Source organism: Falco punctatus, assembly GCF_963210335.1.
Source record: "Falco punctatus genome assembly, chromosome: 4".
NCBI lineage: Eukaryota > Metazoa > Chordata > Aves > Falconiformes > Falconidae > Falco > Falco punctatus.
In genome coordinates, this window is record NC_137583.1 from 63,364,865 (window position 1) to 63,385,768 (window position 20,904).

Consider the following 20,904-nt stretch of genomic DNA (forward strand, 5'->3'; position numbering starts at 1 on the left):
AGCACCATTAGTCAGATGTGTACTGTAGTGCCTGCAGGGCTATGGACAGTCATGAAGTTGTACAGAGAGCATTCAGTAAAGCCTTATGCAAAATTGGATTAACAGAATTTTACTCTTATTATTCAGGATTATTATTATTATTATTATTATTGAAACTGATTATTACAGCTTGAAAAAAAAGGAGCTCCTCCTTCCTCTATTAATATAAAAAGCAAAACGTTGATTCTTGCTGGCTAGCATAAAGAAAAATAATTTCTAGTACTCAAAGGAGGATCGAATGCAAACTTTTATGTCCCCACACCTAGTAATTTAGACATTTGAAGTTTATTCATGTAAACAATTCTATTGGCTTTGTTATGTGTATGTGTATTTGAACAAATTTGTCAGAGTTTGACAATTTGAAAAATATAATACTAGTTTATTTCCATTTAAAAGGAGTCTCTTTGGAGCTGTGACAATATTGACATTCTTTAGAAGGCAAAATGCAGTATGTTTATTACAGACAGGAAAAGTTAAAAAATCTCTCCTGTTGCAAACAGAAATGGACAACTTGGCTGCAGGCGTTATTCCTGCAAGGACTGTTATTCCTGCTCTGTGTAGCCTTGTGACCCAGTAAATACATGTTGCCATTGTAGCAACAGGCCACAGCCTTTGTGGTAAACTGAGAACACAAGTTCCAGGACATGTCAGGTTTTGTTTCGATTTGTCTTGGCCTGCCTTAAGCTTTGTTTTAGTTAGTTTAGCTGCAATTGTCTAACAGCCAGCTGACTACTACCTGTTTTGGTTCAGTTTTACTTAGCTTTGTATGACATATATTGTAGCTAACAAAGTAAAACAAATGCTTGTTCTGTACAATATGAATGACCTATAGCTCTGGCCAAAAATACTGGTTCCTAAAGGACTACAGCCCTAGGAGTTTGGTAAAACTGACACTAGCAATAACAGCAATCATCCAATATATGTGAAACACACTTTGTACTGTAAATTCAGATGTAACCTTGCAGCCCACTGACAAAAAAGCAAAAAAGAGGTTGCCTTGCACTTTGCTGATGTGACCCTTGCTTTGCTGACTCAGCCTTCTCCCTTGTCACTGGGGACTTCTCTAGTGATAAGGGCTGCTGTCTGGATCTGGCCAAGGTTGCTGGACATGCTCTGCTCCTCCTGCCTGGGCACCATCCGACAGCATCCCCAGCTGGTGAGAGCACTGCCCTGCTGTCACCTCTGGCCCAGCTCTCCCTCCCTTGCAGAGCAGCCCAGTCTTCCTGCTCCTTGACAAAAATGACATCAAACACCTGCTCTTGCTGCCTGTGGATGTGTAAATCAATTTGTACAAATGTAATTGTGCCTGCATAAGCAGTTGGCGCTTTCTCCTGGGCATACAAAACTCAAAGGAACCACATGTAAGAGTGGAACGATTTACACTGTGACATCCTCCCTGGTTAGACTGCTGATCAAATTAATTTTTAAATAATCTTTCTGACTGGCCTGAAGTATAAGGGCAATAACTCCTATCCTTTACATAATGCTTTTCATTTTCCAAGCTATTTTAATAAGTGTAACAACTGAAACTACTTCTCCATGTAGTAAAGTAACAATTATCAAGTAACAATTAATAATCCTTTATACTTTGATTGTGCCTGACATACAATGTTCTTGAAGTATTTTATGTGTTTAATGGATAAAGCCTCATGCAGTTTCTGTGTATCAAGCTTTACAGGGCCAAGTGAGTTTTAGAGCACTAACAGTTTTAGAAAAAAACAGCAGTGTCTCCCTTGCATGGCAAAGGGAAAATAAAGGGGGCTTTTCATGAACCTCTCTTGAGATATCAAACTCTACAACATTTAGGACTCAGATATTGTCCGCTTTTTTTGCAAAAGGACCAGCTGAAGCACAGTAAGATGAAACAAATAGCTGATATCTGAAAACAAACAGGCTTCCCATTGACCCTTACTGCCTGTAAGACAAGTGTGCTGTAGTGGAGAAGCAGGAACAGTGTTCCTGTCCTTATCAGTCCCTCCCCGTGAGCTCTCATAGGACTGTGAAGGTTAAGAGTCCACATGCTGCAGGATATTATCATGCAAAAACCCCACATTCTCCCTCTCCCTGGCTGTGATTTTGCCACTGACATGGTATTGGGCAAGTTTCTCTAGCTCCTGTAATTTTTTCCCGTATTATAAATAATATAATATATGCAGACTTCTGGCATACGTGGCAACACCTTTAATTAATACTGGTTTAAGAAATGCTTAAATGAAATCTGCTGTATTACATACACTTCCTGATTCAAAATGGCAAAATGTGACTGTGGTGAACAATTTGCAAAGAGTGTTGCACTACTCAGAAGCAAATACAGAACTCGCAGGAAATCTCTGAAGCTGAAGACACAGCTGGCAATGTGAAACCTGGGAAAGTGCCAGGAATCCACCCTTCTCCTGTAAAACAAAATACTTGTGTTTGACATTATAATAGACCACCCACAAACTACTGAGTTTTCTGAGAGATGCTGTGCAGCATGGCGATCTACCAGAGCCCCTGCTGATAATGTGGCAAGCCCACAGATTGTTTTGCTTGTGCAACCCAATTCTAAACACTAACAACAAAAGAAGACTATAAAACCCTTTTCCATGCAGTTAAATTCTTTAGGGCAGTTTAACCAAACCATTTGAAACTTCCCAGGCTTGACACATCACTGAGATGGTACAACATGCCTCATTACACTGTTGACACTGTGTCAGTAGCACAGATTGCCACCAGCCCTCTCCCTCGCTTCCCAGGTATGGCACTGCAGCTCAGTGGCACTGTTTCCTTTCTGGGAACTGAGGAAGAAAAGGAAAGCAAAGTCCCCAGGTGGGAAGGGATGAAGTCTCTGCTCTCCTAGGATACACAGGAGAAAAAATTCATTTTTTAAGCAGCTTGTTGCATGTTTGTCTCTACAGCCCCAGAAATACTCAGAAATGAGTATGTAAAACAATTGCCGGATCATTCTTCAAACAGGTCACACAACTAGCATAGGAACAGTGCAAGATATCCAATGTATAGATAGGAGGAGAGGAATGAGGCTCACACTTCATTAAGCCTAGCTATGTCTCTCTGCCTAGGACTGCTCAGGTCCATTTCACTGACTGTCCCTACAAACTGCAAGTGAGAAAGGACACAGTGAACCTCTAGACCTCAAACTTTGACTCATAGCTTTGTTTTTTGCAATACGTTTTGCGTGAGCCTACCTACCTGGGAGCCTGTTGAGCAGCAATCATTTCAGCGGCGCTGGGAAGCAGCCAGAGGTTTATGTCTAACTGCTCCATCCCGTTTTGAGAATGGGCTGGCAGCAGTGAGCATGCCAAGGGTGACATGGGGGAGAAACATGTGATGCTGCAAAGGCTTGTGGCAGCTGGAAGCTCCCTCCTGCTTATGTCTGAGCACAGGGAGATGTGACACTTTCGAGAGCTCACCCATCATGCACTGATGGAGGAAGGCACTCGTTACAAGCATGTGAATAATCACATGAAAATAAATAAAGCATGAGAAAAAATAAAGTTACAATTAATTATCCTAGTAAGAGCCATAAGCTCATAGCACTATCAGAGGTCCTCTTTGAGAGGCTGGCTAGAAAAGCTTGAGATAGTGCCAGTTTTAATCATTTGAGGTTTCTCATCTTAAATAGTGGCATAGATCAGACACTTGAAGCTCCAAAGGTGTTCAAGCATCCTGCTGAGCAGGGCTTTGAATCATCAGTTCCTCTGGTTAACCAACTGGGATGTGACCCAGCTACAACAATATGAAAGCCCTTTGATGCACTAAAATCTGGGAAATTAGTTCCTTGGATGCTGAGCCTTGCAACTGGCCATACTTGCTTGTTGTGTACAAAAAAGACCACCAATGCCGTCAGAAGCCTCCCAGAGTACGGAACAGTGGAAGCAAGCAGATGTGTACAGTTTGTAAGAGATACAATTATCAAAGTCCATCATGTTGGCAAGAACTTGTGTGGATAACAGTGGCACATATGTACCAAGGTTCCTTCAGCAGTACTTAGTGCCCTTGCAACCAAAGTCAGAGCAGTCTCAAGGAATTCATGTATCTTCTTTGCATTTGGCTTCTTTTTTGAGTGCTGAATCCCTTGTACATTGCATTGGAAGTATATTATTTTCTAGTTTTGCCCACTGCCAAATCTCTGTTTCTTTCCACTGTCAAGTTTCAGGTGTCTTTGCGAGCCTCAGTGGGCTGCTCTTTCCTTCTTCCTGCCAAGATAAAGCATTAACACTTATGTCTTTGCCCTTCACTTGAAAGATTTTCCATTTCCAAAGCAAATAAACCCTATATATTTGTTGATACTATTAGCAGGCATGATACATCCAAGCATAGAGCTGAAAATATGTATCTAAAGCCTGAAAATTCTTCAGAAATTTCATTGTGGTATCATTAGTTGTTGAATAGATAAATTAACTTATTTTATTCTATGAGATTCCTTATCATGGAAAGGAAATGCTCAGTGACTTAAGGCAGACTTAGAAATCTGTTCTTAATGATGTTGGAAACATTGCAAATGCATGAATTAAGAAATGGCTTTATACTTTAAAGAAAGCATTTGATTTTATTAGCCTGGGGCATTAGAAGACATAAAAGATGTACTGAAGTTATTCCCCCGCCTCGTTTTTTTGTCACAAGGAACTGAAATGCAACATCTCTACTTCTAGCATACATTCATCTCTTCTTCCTGTCAAGTCTTTAAAGGAATGTTTGAGCTATATGTCAAAAACTTGGCTATAATTTGCAACTAAAAGACCAAGTAGTAGATATATTTCTAAACTTTTTGTATCAAGAAGGGAAAAGACAAAACTAACATGTGTTGAAATGAGTTGCAAGAAAATTCAGATGAGAAACGAGAAGTGAGAGAATCTGATTTGATTCATTGGTACAGCTGTACTGCCGGAGGTCAGTGCCCGAGTACTTTTGAGAAGAGCTTAGAGTGAGGTGGCTGCCTGCCACTGGCTAGTGTGTGCCATTGCTGCACCACCTTTTGGTGGAAAAAAACCCAAACCCCAGCCCTGTCACTACAAGCCTTGTTACATAGGTTTTCCTACAGCTGAGATCTATTCACCATTACATTTTCGTACTTGCTTAGCAGACACACTTTGATGGATGTTTAGCTCACTTTTTTTTTTTTTTTTTTTTTTCTTTTTCCACTCTGAAACGTCTTAGAATTTATTGCCTTGCATTGCTGCTGGAAGTAGAGTTCACCCCTTGTCACATCACTTATACCAGAGCTATTTTCAGTTCCTCCTTCCTTCTCCTTTCTAAAGAGACCGACCTTTTCACACTCTCCAAATACTGTTCATCTTTAAAGCTCATTATTGTAAATTAAGTATATAACATGCCCATTTTGAATTGGTAATCTTATATGGCAGCAATACCTGCATTCAATCAGATTGTTGGTACATTTACAAGTATTTCATGACTTCAGTGAATTTCCTAGGAGTCATAGATCCAGGAAGTTTTTCCAATCAACCTTCCACACAAAAACCAAAACAAAACCAAAATAAATAAAAAAAAAAAAAAAAAAAAAAAAGGAAGCTTAGCCAAATATTTTGCCCCAGAAATTTGTGACTGCTAAAGAGAGCTAAGGTAAATAGGTCTGATTAGTGAACTACACTGAAAATAAGAAAAAGTGCTTTACTTTAGAGCAGTAGTTCCTTCAGTATATCATCTAGGCATTTTTTCTTTTCAAATAACAAAATGTAACTGAGACATCATAAATAAAAATATTAAAAATAGTATTTGCTATTAGTTAAAATGCATACATTAGTATAAATACATATTATTGTATAATGTACTCTATGTATTCAGTTTTTTCATCAATGCAGAAAATATTTTATATGAACAGGTGAAATTAAACATGATGGCTTTTATGTAGACCTAATATTAATCAGATTTCTGCACTGTGTTCAAAAGATATGCAAAATACATACTTTTTTAACTTCCATGTTTGTTATTGAAATAATATGGTCTATATGGCAGTTGAGTGTGATAAGTAAGATTTGAACACTGAATATCAAACAAGTTTCCAATGTCAAATTCAGGCAGTATATATGAGCCCCTCATAAGATATCCCTCATTAAAAAAGAAAGGCCTTTTTAACTTAAACCACGTAAAATATTTGTGATATATAGGGTTGTTTTTATTAGGGGATGGTGGGGTGTTGTTGTTGTTGTTGTTGTTGTTGTTGGGGTTCTCCCTAGACAAAGTGGCCCAATAAAATTAAAACTAATTTGTCTACTGGAATCAAAATGTGAAATGGGCTACTTGAGATCTGCTGTGCACCACTGACTGAAACCCTTTTTTCATTTCTTTTTTGCCCCAATACTTTTTTAGATAAGAGTTATTTACATTTATGACCATAGACTAAGTCATCAAGCATTTTAACTTCCACTTCCTGAATTGGCTGCTTTCCAAACTTCAGCACATATAGGAGCAGGCTGTTCTATATTTCAAAGTGATGTTTAAAATCTTAATAATGCCTAAAACAAATTAGGCACACTGTGAAATACAGAACAATAATATTTCACATTGCTGTCTATCAACTCAGTAGAAACTGAAAAATTACAACAGGGAAGGCCTTTCATGCTGTACAAAAGTAAATTCTAATATCCAGAAAGCTTTTAAAGATACTTTCAACTACATGGTTTCAAGATAAACATCCTTTGGGAACACATCTCTGTGTGCAGGGTTGGCAAAATGAACCATGTCCTGCAATTCTGAAGCTCTTTGAGGAAACGTAATTGAAAGCTTTTGTCACTCAGTTTATAAAATCAGATGATGACCTATTTATAGCTTACTTTACAATATTATGAGAAAATGAGGTGGACAAATAGCTGAGAGCAGACGTGCTTTTTATATGCAGACTAAATAGTATCTTTCGAACTTAACCTTGGATTATGCATTTACAAATGCAAGATATTTTCAGATTTCACATAAATTGACTTCAATTACTTTTTATTTTAAAAATATTCCTAATGCAATTTCTCTTTTATCTAAAAATATTCAAGGAGACAGCAATGAATTATTTCTATTTCAGCTGTGTAGAAACTGACAACTATGATGTGGACTATTTATTGCTATATGCATGATAAGAGGTGTTGGCAACCATAGAAAAAAAAAAGATGTTTTTTGTCAGAAATTACTTTATTTTTAAGCAATGGCTAGATTGCTAAATTTTGCTCTACAAAAGTCTGATTGGTTCAGTTTCTCTTTAACACATAACTCTTATGATAGAAATAAATGAAATAAGGAATGTTCCACAAAGGAGAGGAAGTTTCCAGTGTACTGACAAATCAAGATCCTTTCAATAAGGGACAAGGGATCACCCTTTAAGTTACACGTGATCAGAGAATACCATAGAGAGCTGAAAAAAACCACACCTTCTTGTGGAAAAGTTGTTTAGACTGAGTGTGTCATCTGCTTTCATACACATATGGATCACTCCATGATAGAGGTCCAGACAGAGAAGGAAAGACTTTCCATTCCAACAAGATGATTTAAAATATCTGTTTGTTTCTATGATAACTGATGTTATCAAAATGCATTGTTTGCCTCTTTTACTGAAGACCAGCATCCAAACAATGGAGATAAAATAGACATACAAACAATGGAGTATACTGGAAAGTACTTGTAGTAGCTATTCTGTTCTGATCAGATTTAAACATTCCACTTTGGCATGGGGTATCACACATCACAGTTAAAGACTTCTGTAGGTGAAAATGGTGGAAAGGAGAAGCACAGAATTCTTATTTTTTAAAAAATGAGGTCTGGTATCTTTTGGGTATATTATTGTTTGGGGCAAAACTATTAATTTTAGGTCAAAGTATTTCAGTGTTCAATAATTTCACAGAATCTTGGAGTCTTTCACAGAAAAAAAGATTAAGTGAGATAAACAAAAAGTATATTTTTACAAGAAATTATATATCATCCCATATATTTTCCAGCTGTCATTACAAAATATCATATCATAGTAAAAGAAATTGAGTCAAGAAAAGATTAAAGATATACATAAGGGGGGAAAAAAGGAAAAAAAAAATAGATTATGGTCAGACCAAGTTGAACCAAAATATTCAGTGTAGATTTAAAAATCACAGATAAAAATCTGTATGCACACACACACCAAACAAACAAACAAAAAATGCTCACAACAAATTTAGTCTCTGTTAGGGTTTTTAGGCTCTGTTAGTTTTGCCATATTTACATTTTCTATGAATTGCCATTTTACCATGCAATTTCAGTGACTTCTGTTTAGTATGTAGCACTTTCCTGACTCTGAGGTCAGAGATCCACCAAACTTGTAACTGTTATGACATAAATAATCACCCTAGTCTAATCTGAGTTGAATTTTTGTAGGCAAAGAATATAATTTTTCAGGATTTGGTCATTTGTTTTAAGATGAAGTAAATTATCCCTGCTTTTCTCCATGGAGTAAAAGCAGAGTCCAGATAATGGGATCAGATATTGACAGCACTACTCCCTCAGGTGCATCTTGTTTGCATGAAACACCTCAGGGCATTGCAAGGTTTCTCACTGGGACAAAGCACAGGTATGTGTCTGTTTGTGTATGTGTGTGTGTACGTGAAAAGCAGTGCTAGAACAGCCTGGTCAAAGCAGAGGGGCAGATCATGTAAAACATGGTCTGGGCTTTAAGGTCACACACCAAGGCATAGCAGAGAATATACGGAGATAACAGCAGTATTTCTGACTTTACAGCTAATGCCGAACTAAGGTAGTAGGTCCCTTTTGGCTGCTTCACATCTGAATATATACCCAGCTAAGCCTGTCTGTACCCAAGCACAGGGTGGGTAACACAGGCATATCATGATGATAGAAGGGCCAGGACATAATTCAGGCAAACCACACACAGGTAACTGAAACATAGATGTGTTTTCTTTTCCAATGTGAGGAGGTACATATCTCCAGCTAAAGGTGTGCTGAACTGTACTGTACACTGCAGTAGTAGACCAATTAAGCTAATTTCTCCTTAAGGTTAGTTACTGCTTATTTCAGTACATACAGCAGTCTGAAATATATGCAAATGCAGCTGAGAGTCACCAGGGACTGTTTTGTTAGAAGCGATAATCAACCTGAGCATTACAAACATGCTGCAGGCTAAACAAGTTGGCCTATAGCACTACAAGAGCTACTTTGCTTTGAAAATCCTCATAATCATTGCCAATGCATCTATGTCACAGAAACGAAGCAGAAGAAGGGTATAATCAAGCCAAGCTGAGCATGTAAGGAAGGAATCATATGGGAGATGGGAATGAGCAATCGCTTCTGTATAGTGAATGGTGATTCCTGTTTTCAAGCCAGATGTTTTACTGACAGCACCTTCAGATGTTGCATGAATATTTCAGTGCAAAATGAGCCCAAGCTAAAAATTAGTGAGTTCTTTTTTCAGAGCCACTTAGATACGCTATTACAGTTAACAACATTCTTCTTTTCAGCCATGGCTATTTTATTTGGATCAAATAAAATGTCTTATTCAGTCCAGGAAACTTTTCTCTTAAAAATGTATTGGAATGCACAGAAATATGTGTAAGCATTTGTAACAAAGACTGTTAAATGTACAGAGTCTGCCAGATGAAAATACCATGGCTCCACAAATTCAGGAGAAGTTAATGATATCCACAGAGTAATGGAGTCTGAAGTTGCACACCCTTTCTCAACTATTTCTTCATTCCATATCCATATTCCATTGAATATATTTTGTCCCCATAAGAAAACAAACAAAAAATTGCCAGTGCCTCCTTAATAAATCAAGTTGTATGTTCCAGCTGAAAGTATGGATCTAAAAGCCTGAGCTATGGTAAGAGCTACCCCTCCCAAGGCAGACGTTAGGACTGTATTCTTCTGCGTTCTACTGCATATTGCAAAAGTTATCTGCATTTCTGAGAACAGAAGCAGTCATGTTGACCCTCTGACATCACAGGCATTTTTCTCTCGGACATACCTGATGCAGGCAGTATTTTACAGAGGAGATTAAATTCATACATTTTTTGTGGTAGAATTCATTTTGAGGAATATCGTGTCTTATGATTACCTGGTTCAAATAGAAGTTTAAATAGAAGAAATTAGTCCTGATTAAGAAGAAATCCAGTAATCATCTGTCCATAAACTATACTGCGTTATTTCCTTCATGAAATGTATTTGTATAGTGTATTTGGTAAAAGCTTTTAGATAGCTTCACAGAAATTGCACTGGCTTACGTTTGTATGTACTATACATCCATCAGTGAACTACACTTTGAAGATACTTTCCATGAATTAAGGAGTTCATTATGCAACTTAATGGAAAGTATCAGCTAAATTTCATGGCAAAGAAGTCCATATTGTGGCTTTTTTCTCTGCTGCTACTTGTATCTATGTAGTCTTTTGAAGAAAAAAAAGAAGTCTCATTGCCTTTAAATATGACCTTTTGTTAGTGAGGCAAAATAAATCAAGCTACTGTGATGTGATCTCCAAAAAACAAGTGTAATAAAAAGATCCTTGTTACACTAAATGTAAACCAATGCAGATTTACCTTCTTTTCCTGATGTAAGAAACCAAAAATGTTATTCAAGAACTTTGTCTCTGACAGACCCAACACTAACAGTTCAGACTGTACTGATGCAGGACTGACAGCAAGCTGTCTTCCAAAAGTGGTGCTGTTAGTATTGCTGCTTTTGTTGTGGTGGTTAAAGGTATTTGGGACAATATTCCCAGTGGAGACCATCACATATCCAGACATACAGACTATTGGAGGTTGTCCAAGTCCTGTCGTTTTCTCACAGCATAATGTTACAATGCTTCTCCCTGTCTAATCTTCCACATCTCAATTTCATCTTTGGTTTTCAAATCCTGGCTAATTAGAGGATTTCTCTTCCTTGTGACACCAGACTCTCATGTTGAGCTTGTAATTACAAGGACTATGTAGTGTTCTATTAACTGTGGATTTCTGCTTCTTAGATTTGTGGGTTAATTGGTAATATCTGCATTCAGCTGTTTTTTCTCAAAATTTTACATTACAGTAATTAACCAAATATCCAGTCCAGCCAAAGTGAACCATTTATCAGCTTCTTATTTCTTCAGCCAAATTTTGTGAAGATCTTGTATTTGCCATTTTTGGCTATGTTGTGAAAACTAAAGAACAGCAAAGTACACACGTAATATGTATTTATATTTTGAAAGAAAGCATCTTCTGATATACTCACCCCTCTTGATGCTAGGCTAATAAATCAGCTAGGTGGTGGGATTTTTTGGTTATGTTTCTATTTATCTGTTTATTTATTTATTTAATGGTTCAATTTATTTTACATTTTTAATTATGTTTAGTTCACATTTATGAACTTTTCTTTCCAGCTATTACATCTATATATTAGAATCACTATATGCAAATTGAGGCACACACATTCATATAATCTTGAGAACTGTTTTTATAGGCAAAATCAAAAGTAATAAAACTTCAGGTGTGGGCAACAGAATACTGAGTAAACAGGTACAAATATATAATTTTTCTTCTTTGGTATAGGTATTATTTTGAATTGGAAAGCTTTTATTGTAATCTGAATGGTTTGCAATCTCTGATGAATGGCTTTTGCTTTCTCCCTGCCACAGCCCCTATCTCTGAGAGAGCAAGTTTTACTAGGAGCGGCTGAGGGAACTGGGGTTGTTTAGCCTGGAGGAAAGGAGGTTGAGGGGAGACCTTACTGCTCTCTACAGCTCCCTAACAGGAGGTTGTAGTGAGGTTGGGGTCGGTCTCTTCTCCCAAGTAACAAGCAATCGGAGAAGAGTAAATGGCCTCAAGTGGCACCAGGGGAGGTTTATACTGGATATTAGGAAACATTTCTTCACTGCAAGGGTGGTCAAGCATTGGAACAGGCTGCCCTGGGGAGTGGTTAAGTCACCGTCCCTGGAGGTATTTAGAAGACCTGTAGGTGTGCTGCTTAGGGACATGGTTTAGTGGTGGACTAGGCAGTGCAAAGCTAAGATTATCGGTTGGACTTGATGATCTTAAAGGTCTTTTCCAACCTAAATAATTATGTGTTTCTATGTTTCCATGGTTTGAAATAAGGTACTTTTGCTCAATTTTATTTATAATGACTGTTTCATGCAAGTTCTTTGGGGTAGGATATGCTTTTCCTATGCTAAATATCATTCCACACTGCCTAGAGTATTGTAGCCTACTATAATGCAGCATAATACCACTAAGTGGTCATCACTTATTAATGAGTTTCACTAACTGCTTCTTCAAGTTCAAGTAGTTGAACATGTGCACTAACAATGGAAAACTTATAAAAGGATATAATATGACAGATAAGGTGTGTCAAAATATATTCTATGAAACAAATGGTTCATTCATTACAAGATGATTTGAAAAATTGACACTGGTATCTGTGAAGTGCCTTACAATGCTACTGCTACTGTTGCCTTAAAAAGCACACGTTGTCCTGTGGCTGGAGTTAGCTGGGGTTGTAGTTCACCTACAGAAAGGTCAAATGTCATGCACATAGTTCAAAACATGTCTGCAAGATGCTTATAAATGACAATAGATTTGGAATAGATCAAAGTAAAACTTGGAAAATACATGCTATAGATACTTACTGGTTTTTCAAGGAATTTGAATTTATTTTCTTCAACAGAAGAGAACAAAATTCTTCAGATAAAAGAAATATAACTGCTGACTAGATTCCTTTTTGTAATATATACCAAAGTCTACATAATCTCAGTGAAAACTCAGTTTTCTGTGCCTTTCAATGTGACTGATTTATTGCTTTTTGAATCTAACAACTGTTGTTTCTCATATGTTCATATTCTATGAACTCTGGTGCAAAGTTTTCTACTCTGAGGAATCTGATGTTTCCATTCAAGCAAAGACAAAACTAAATAATTTCTTAGGCACCCAAAATATTCTCACAAGACTTCGCACAATCACTGCTTTTCTTCCAACTCCAAAACAACCTTTAATCATACAGTGTATTGTTTTGGGTTATTAAGAAGAAACTTTACCACCTAAAACTGAGAACAATCAGCTTTTTAGAGAAGAGTTACTACTCTCTGGCACACCAAACTACAGACCCCTTTGGGCAAGCTACCCATGTTTCTGAATATCTAAATTAAGAATAGTCAAAGAGATCATGATTTGAAGACACTATGTATTGCAGGAATAAAATCAAGGTACTATATAGCCTAAATTAACTTTGAATTTTGTAATATCAATTTCAAATCTATAGTTCCAATGATGCCTGCAAAGAGAGAAGAAATATAAACAGGACAGAGAAAAATAGCAAAGGAACTCAGTGATGCCTGGTAGAAAAGATAAGGGTGATGGAGATGGAAAGCCCTCACTCTAAAGGCCATGCAACCAAGAAATAAGGCATATTTAATATGTTTAATATTTTCCTGAAGAAGAAAGACTAGATCTGCTTTTCTGCAACCTGAGCAATGTGAAATAGCAAAATACATTTCCTTTATATGATTTTCCTTTTGTCCTTGAATTGGATATAGTATGGATATGATTTTCATGCACCCAATTCTCTTTCCTTTAATTGAACAGAAATTAACATCTTCATTTGAGTATGTCATCCATGGAAAGATTTGCCTCTCTGGACCAGCAGCAAGGAGACATGGTTAGAATTAGGTAAAATCTTACAGTCCAACTAATACATATATATATATATGTGTATGTGTGTGTGTGTGTGTGTGTGAGTGTTTAAATCAGCATTCCAAGGGCAGCTGTTGTTATTCAGGGCACTTTACTTACAAGCAAAATATTAAATTAGATTAGCTTACAGAAGCCATAAACATGTTATGTCGGTCTGTTATAAGAAAGATAATAGAAGTAATAACAAATAGAATTGAGAATCACATTTTAATTAGTCATATGAACAGTTTAACACAGAAATACTGACAAAGCAGAACTAACAATGTAATGAAGCTGCTTAAATGTGTAGATAGGACTCATCCTTGCAATATAAATGCAGTATTTAATAAGAATTTTTACTTAAAATAATGATTTCACTAAATCACTATAACTAGAAAAAGGCCAAATGAGAAGTATGCCCTGTTTGACTTTACCTAGGGGAACAAAGACCTTTTTTTCTTCAATATTAATCTTATTATGAAAAAAAATATGCAATTCATGCATAAAATTACTGATATATTTCTTAGAATATCTGATTTGTAGTTCACATGAAGAGAAGTAGTTAAGAGGAGAGCTGTCAGGTTGGCCTCCTCTGGATAATTCCTTGATTTTTTAATTTGGATGGTGTTAATGATTAGTCTGTATAACTATTTCAATTCTTTCTGAAGTGGCCATCTGACAACTATATTTTCTGTCAAAATTGTCATCAAACAGCTAACCTAGCCAATGTCCAAACAAAATTCAGCAAACAATTCATTGGAGCATTCAATTCTTATCACCTAACAAAGAAACAAAAGGCAAAGACTCAGCCTTTTATAAAACAGTAATTGTGAATTTCTTGAAGCGCCCTCATATACCTGTCAAATGGTCCTACTAGATGAAATGTAAATTAATTTCTTGATACTACAAATGTTTCCTGAAACAGCTATATTTCTGTACCACACAGGATGGTGTGGTACATAGCCATATATTGCAACACGAGGAAGTTGTTTCATTAATATAGTTGAGTTTCTACGTGATAGTGACTAACATATAACTATATCCAACATCCTCAGAAAGAAATCATTTAAAGACAAGCACTGTGAATAAGGATGTGCAGGTTAAAATAATAACAATAATAATAACAATAAAGGTATCTAGCCAAAGCAAAAATTCATAAAAACTAGTGATGCTTTCTTTTTAATACCCCTACATAGGTAGCCCCAGCTACCACACTGGGCATTGCTGAATGCATTTTAAGATGGAAAATACCACGGTTCCTTTTGTACAGATGATTCATTGGAAAAACTCCTCAGTGATTTGCTCAGGATCATATAGGCAGAAGCTTCACAACAAGGAAACACTGGTCAAGCTAATACTTTAGTCATTGAACCTGCCTCTCTGTAATGATTCTAATAATAATAAAACAAAATAAAATTAAAAAGGAAGAAAGAGTAATATGCATGTCTAAATGGGAAAGAATCAAAAGGTTAGCTGGACATAGCTTTCAAAGAAGTAAGTGTTTCATTTTTTATTCAATCCTGCAGTGAAAAAAATGGCAGGTGGAATATACTATGGAAACATGGGCTAAGAGGGATTTTAAATAGTCAAATACACAATAATACGTTATTGGAACCCATTGTTACAATGTAGCATTCAGACCAAGAGCTTAGCAGGAATTTAAAAAGGATTAAACCTTTATAAGGATAATGAGAACATCCATAGTTACTTTAGATAGGATGTAAAATAATATATTTAGAAAAGAAATACAGGCATTCCTCAGAGCATAAGTGAAACATTAACTTAGGAAGTTAGGAAGAAACTCAATCTAAAGAAAAATTATTGTCCAATTTGTAACTTCCTTTGAAGACATTTGTAGAGGATGCCATTAGAAATAGAAAAACACTGTAGAAGAACTATTGATCAAATCAATTTTGACCATTTTTATTCTTAAACGCTGTGCGTTAAATACATTCTATTATAGCAGTTTGAATAATGGTGTACATGCTCACCTCTGTCATGGTTTAACTTCAGTCAGAAACGGAGTACCATGTAGCTCCTCGCTCACCCCCTCTCTCCCTTGGTGGGATGTGGAGAAGAGCGGGGAGGTGGGGGGAAACTAAAACCAATGGGTTGAGATAAGAACAATTTAATAATTGAAATAAAGTAAAATATACTACTACCACTACTTCTACTACTACTACTACTAATTGTAATGGAAAGGAAGATAAAAAAAAGAGAAAGAGAAATAAAACTCAAGGGAAAAAAGAAGCCAAAACAAGTGATGCACAGTACAGTTGCTCACCCCTCTCTGACAGATGCCCAGCCAGTCCCTGAACAGTGATCCCACCCCCACTGACCAACTGCCCCCAGCTTACATGCTGAGCATGATGTCATATGGTATGGAATATCCCTTTGGTCAGTTCAGGTCAGCTGTCCAGGTTGTGTCCCCTCACAATTTCTTGTGGCTGGGGGACCTGAGAAGTTGAAAAGTTCTTGACTTAGTATAAACATTACTTAGCACAGCTATAAAATTTCAGTGTGTTATCAAAATTATTTTCATCCTAAATCCAAAAGACAGCACTGTACCAGCTACTAGGAAGAAAATTAACTGTCCCAGCTAAAACCAAGGCAATCCCCTTTCTAGTTGAATATTCAGGATCTCACATAATTTCCTAAAAACAAATAAGAGTAAATAGAAGTGTATGTTCACAGTGGTTAAATATTCAATTTAATTTCACCGAAAGAAGAAAGATAAAATCTCATTAGCCTTTTCATCATTTCACTTGCACCTGCTGACTAGCTCATTTATATTCACTTCTTGTCAAAATGCTTAGACCTATATTTAAAAATGTTGTAGGCACATATCAGAAGCAGAACTTATTATATCAAATTTTTAATTATATTTTCCTATAGTTTCTAATGTCTACAAATTATATGATCTGGGAAATATTATACACTCCAAATATTTGGTGAATGAAGTATGCAGAAGTGTTTCTAACTCTACCACTTTCCCATGTACACACAGTGGTTATTTAGATGTGTTACCATTAGAAATGTCATAGCTACAAGACACAGATCTTGCCTTTTTTTGCCATGAATAATGTTAAAACCCCCTACAACTCACGTTCAGAGATGGGTAATTTTTGGTGATACACATAGCAGTCCCTTAAGAGACAGAACTGAACGAGATTTCCTCTTCCAGCTTAAGAGTAATTTCCAGCAATAAGACAAATGAACTTTCCCTGAAAAGGCAAACCTTAAAAGTCCTTATGACCTCACATATGATTTTCCTGCAAGGATATTTTCAGTACTGACGATATCACTGATTTCTTTAAACAAAGAGAAGACATCGTGCTTCACAAACTGGTATTTTCTTGGGTGTTTTGGATTCATTTAGGGCACAAAACCTCACTTGTGAGGGGCATGGCAGGGTGATTTTAGATCAGGGTTTGCTCTGTAGGATATTTTCAGACTGACTGAGTCTCTGAATAACCTGATATGTCCGAAGGCTCTATGGGGTCCCTGTGAATGGGAAAGAGCAATGAAATATTTTTTGCAGGTACAACTACATTGGCAAATGATGGCTCCTCAGTGGATTGACAGGTCTGACTGAGCACAAATGTCACTTCATTCCCAACCTGCTTTTTGTGAGGAACCTGTTAGTTTGCTAAAATAAATCCAGCTGAAGTTGTGGATATAGTTCACTCTAGAAACTCACACGAGGTAGTGGAGGAGTCCACACCTCATCTGGCCTTATTCACTCTCCTCCAGTGTACTCCAACACTATGTCAGGATTTGTACACCTAGTATTAAAGGTACCTGAAACTAAAAAAAAAGCCCCATACACACAAAAATAATTTTTTCTTAGATTCACAGGGAAAACATATGGGGCTTAAATTACAACCAGAGTCAAATATTTTGTACTGTTGATATGGGCAGCCTACTCAAGAGAGGATGAGTGTGTGTGGATGAAGAGTGAGTGCAAGCTACCCTGACTAAGCTGAGATAGATGGATGTAGAATGTGTGATTCTTTAGCTTTTACTTCAGTTTTCTCATTTATTCACATAGGAAATTAAATTCTGGCTATAAACGGTAAATGGTTCAGACAAAGTGAATAGAACATGGTTAGTCACTACTGGTAACTACTACGATTAGTCACTATTGGCTACCACTGTAAAATTATGTACTACTGTCAAAATTACTTCACTGCAAGTGTAAAACAAAGAGAAAGGTGTGTGTCTGTGGGGTTTTTTTTCCACTTTTCTTCCATGCTTCCCTTTATACTCTGATGTATTTAAATTGTGAAACTGACTGCCACAGGTTGTCATGAAGATCAGAGCCATTAGTGTTTTGTAAGAGTTAGTAGACAACCATAAGTCTTCAGTAGCTATTCAATGAGACACGCTGGATGCAACACCACATTCAGGAAGGCTCTACACTGTTGCTTGCCAGAGACTAGGAGTTATACAGCTAAGTTGCCCCTTTTTCGTATCTTTTTGCCAGTGTCCAGTGCTTACCACTACCAGAAGGAGGACAGCTGGATCACACACACTGTACAGCAGTACTTACACTCTTACGAAGACTACGACAACTCATACTATGAGGGGTTTTTTCCTCTTTTTTTCAGGTTTTGCTTCTGTAACTCCTAGTATTAGCACAATTGGATTTTGTAGGAGTTATTAACATTTAGAGTAGCATGCAGTTATTCACAAGCGGAAACTATCTTGTTGACTCATAAATCAAGTAAAAAAAATTTTAAATCTCCATTTTGTAATGATGTTTGTAACAATCAGATTTTGGCTGATCACATTTTGATTGTTGTTTTTAACATCAGAAGCTGTTGATATAGGAGTTTTGTTGTTTTAAAATGGCAACTACTATTTTGGTTTAGATTTGCTAGCTTAAAAATCACAAATCCATTTTCACAGTTCATATAAAGCTCACTGTACAATTTCTAGCACAGCAAGGAGAAACTCAGTAGATAAGTAGAGAAAATGATTTTGAAACTAAGTCAGCGTTTTCAAGGAATTTGATTTATAAAATGCAATTTTTTGCCTTCAGTAAATCCTTGAAAGTCATTACAGCATTTTTTTTCTAGTTAACTTTCTTCAGTATGCCTGGTGATGGAAGTAGCTACTTTCAATATTTAAAGTAGTTTTATAAATGGTACATGAAAACCATAGTTACCTTTATTTCTCTGGTACTATTTTTCATTACCATTTTGGTACACAAGAAAATGTATTTTCACAAAAGCATAACTGGGTTGTAGGAGCTAAGCCCAGTCTTGAATTAAAATTAGGGAAATAAATATGAACAAAACAACAGTTCTGTTATGACTGTACTGCAAATTAACTACCTTTTTATCTTATGGGAAGCTAAAATACACATTCTATAGAAAGTCATGGTCTAGAGAAGTTTGAAAATATGTCCTCAACCTAATTTGGTGTTCTTTTCCTTTCTGATTTTGGGGTCACAGTTTCTGAGAACATCCTAGAGCAGCCCTAAGGTTGCTCTGGGTGACACATGCCCGCACAGTGTCCAGGACGTGCCAGGTCTGCCTGGATGTGCCTGCAGAGGGGTGGCACACACCCAGCTGTTTACACCAGCAGTGCTCCCCCCTAGAACAAAAAAGTCAGAGTCAGTACAAGGAATTTTCAATGTGACTTTACTACTAAATTTAGGCCTAGAATCCTCTGAGATGACAAACAGTGACTGAATACGGGGTCTGGTAGGTCTTTACTGTAAGGAAGTCTCCATGACTGCTTATGGCTGGAGGGGCTATGTTTTCCTCTGAATAATGGAAAACCAAACACAGAGCCAGAAAGGACTGGTGATGTTAGCACTGTGGGAGATGAATAGGCTGTATGTGCTACTGTTGCTATTACTAATTTATTTAGCATTCAGACTAGAATGAGGCGAGGAGTCTTTTGTCACATCATTTTTTTAGAGCCAGACACCAGGAAGATGGAAGTTAAACAAATTAAAAACCTGCTCATTGCCCCAGGCATGTTTTACTTTGTCATTTGGTTCAGTTCATTTCAGCATTCCACTTTTAATGGCTCACTTAGTTAAACTTGAACTTATGATTACTGTTACAATTTCTAATAAAGGCCTATTTTGTGAGGGCTTCATTACTGTTGCCTCAGGATAACAGCTGCTAATTTCTTTTATTACTATAATATATTTTATTTAGAATTTTCTCTTTAAAATTGCTGGCTGTGGTGCCTGTAGTCATTGTTTTATACTCTAACAGCTAGTTCGAGGAGCTGGCATAGCTTGCAGGATGATGTATATGTCAAGGCTGTGGACTGATGAGTTAGATCCACAAACATCTCCTGTTTATACCATGGGATTGCTTCTTGACTTTGACAAAATAATTTCTTTACCTCCTGTAAAATACAGACAGTAATACCTGCATCCTTTGTTAGGGGCTTAGATGCCTGCTGGTAAACAGTCCTAACTAAGAGCAACATATTTCCTTGCAGAGGTTATACGCTGTTGTTTTATACCGCTTCTACACTGGAGCAAGTTCACTGTCCTCAGTACCATTATTAAGGATTTTCATTGGTGAACTCTAGTATTAGAGGTCTACGGGACAAGTTCTTATGTGGATTTCTGTAACAATTACAAAGTATTGCACAGTTATCATGCTGCAGTTAATTGGATTATATTGGAAACGTAGAACGGCTAGATGAACCCAAAATTAGGGCCCAGGTGCAGAAGGCAATCTGGGCTCTGAACTAGTTATTTTGGCATTTGTGTTTTTCTCTAATGCACAGTATAAACAGATTACTCCGTGTTAGACTCCCGAAGCCTGGCTGCTCTGGCTATGCTTAGCAAGCATAAAAGATTAACATTGCCCAAAAGGATCCTGAGGCAGTGCAGCAGTAAGTGCACTACCACAACCCTTCCCAGAGCAGCTTGTGTACTTCTCTTCATGGAGCTGAGCCTCCAGCCCACCACAATTTCTCAGGGTTGCAAGGAGAAGTGAAGACCTGCATTTTCTGATCCCTTCCTCAGACCAAAATCATGATCTGGTGTACATTTTGAATACTTCTATCTGAGTACTGACATATAAATCATGTTTGATCTGCCTGTTTCTGAATTTGGTGCAGTGATTATAATGAAAACTAAACTGGCTTAATCTCTATAATAAAAATAGTAGAAAAGGCTATGTATTTCATTGTTTCAGATTTCCTATGCTTTATCTTAGAATCAGTCTATAAACTGATGTTTTAATTACTTTTTTGGGGGATGTATTGTTC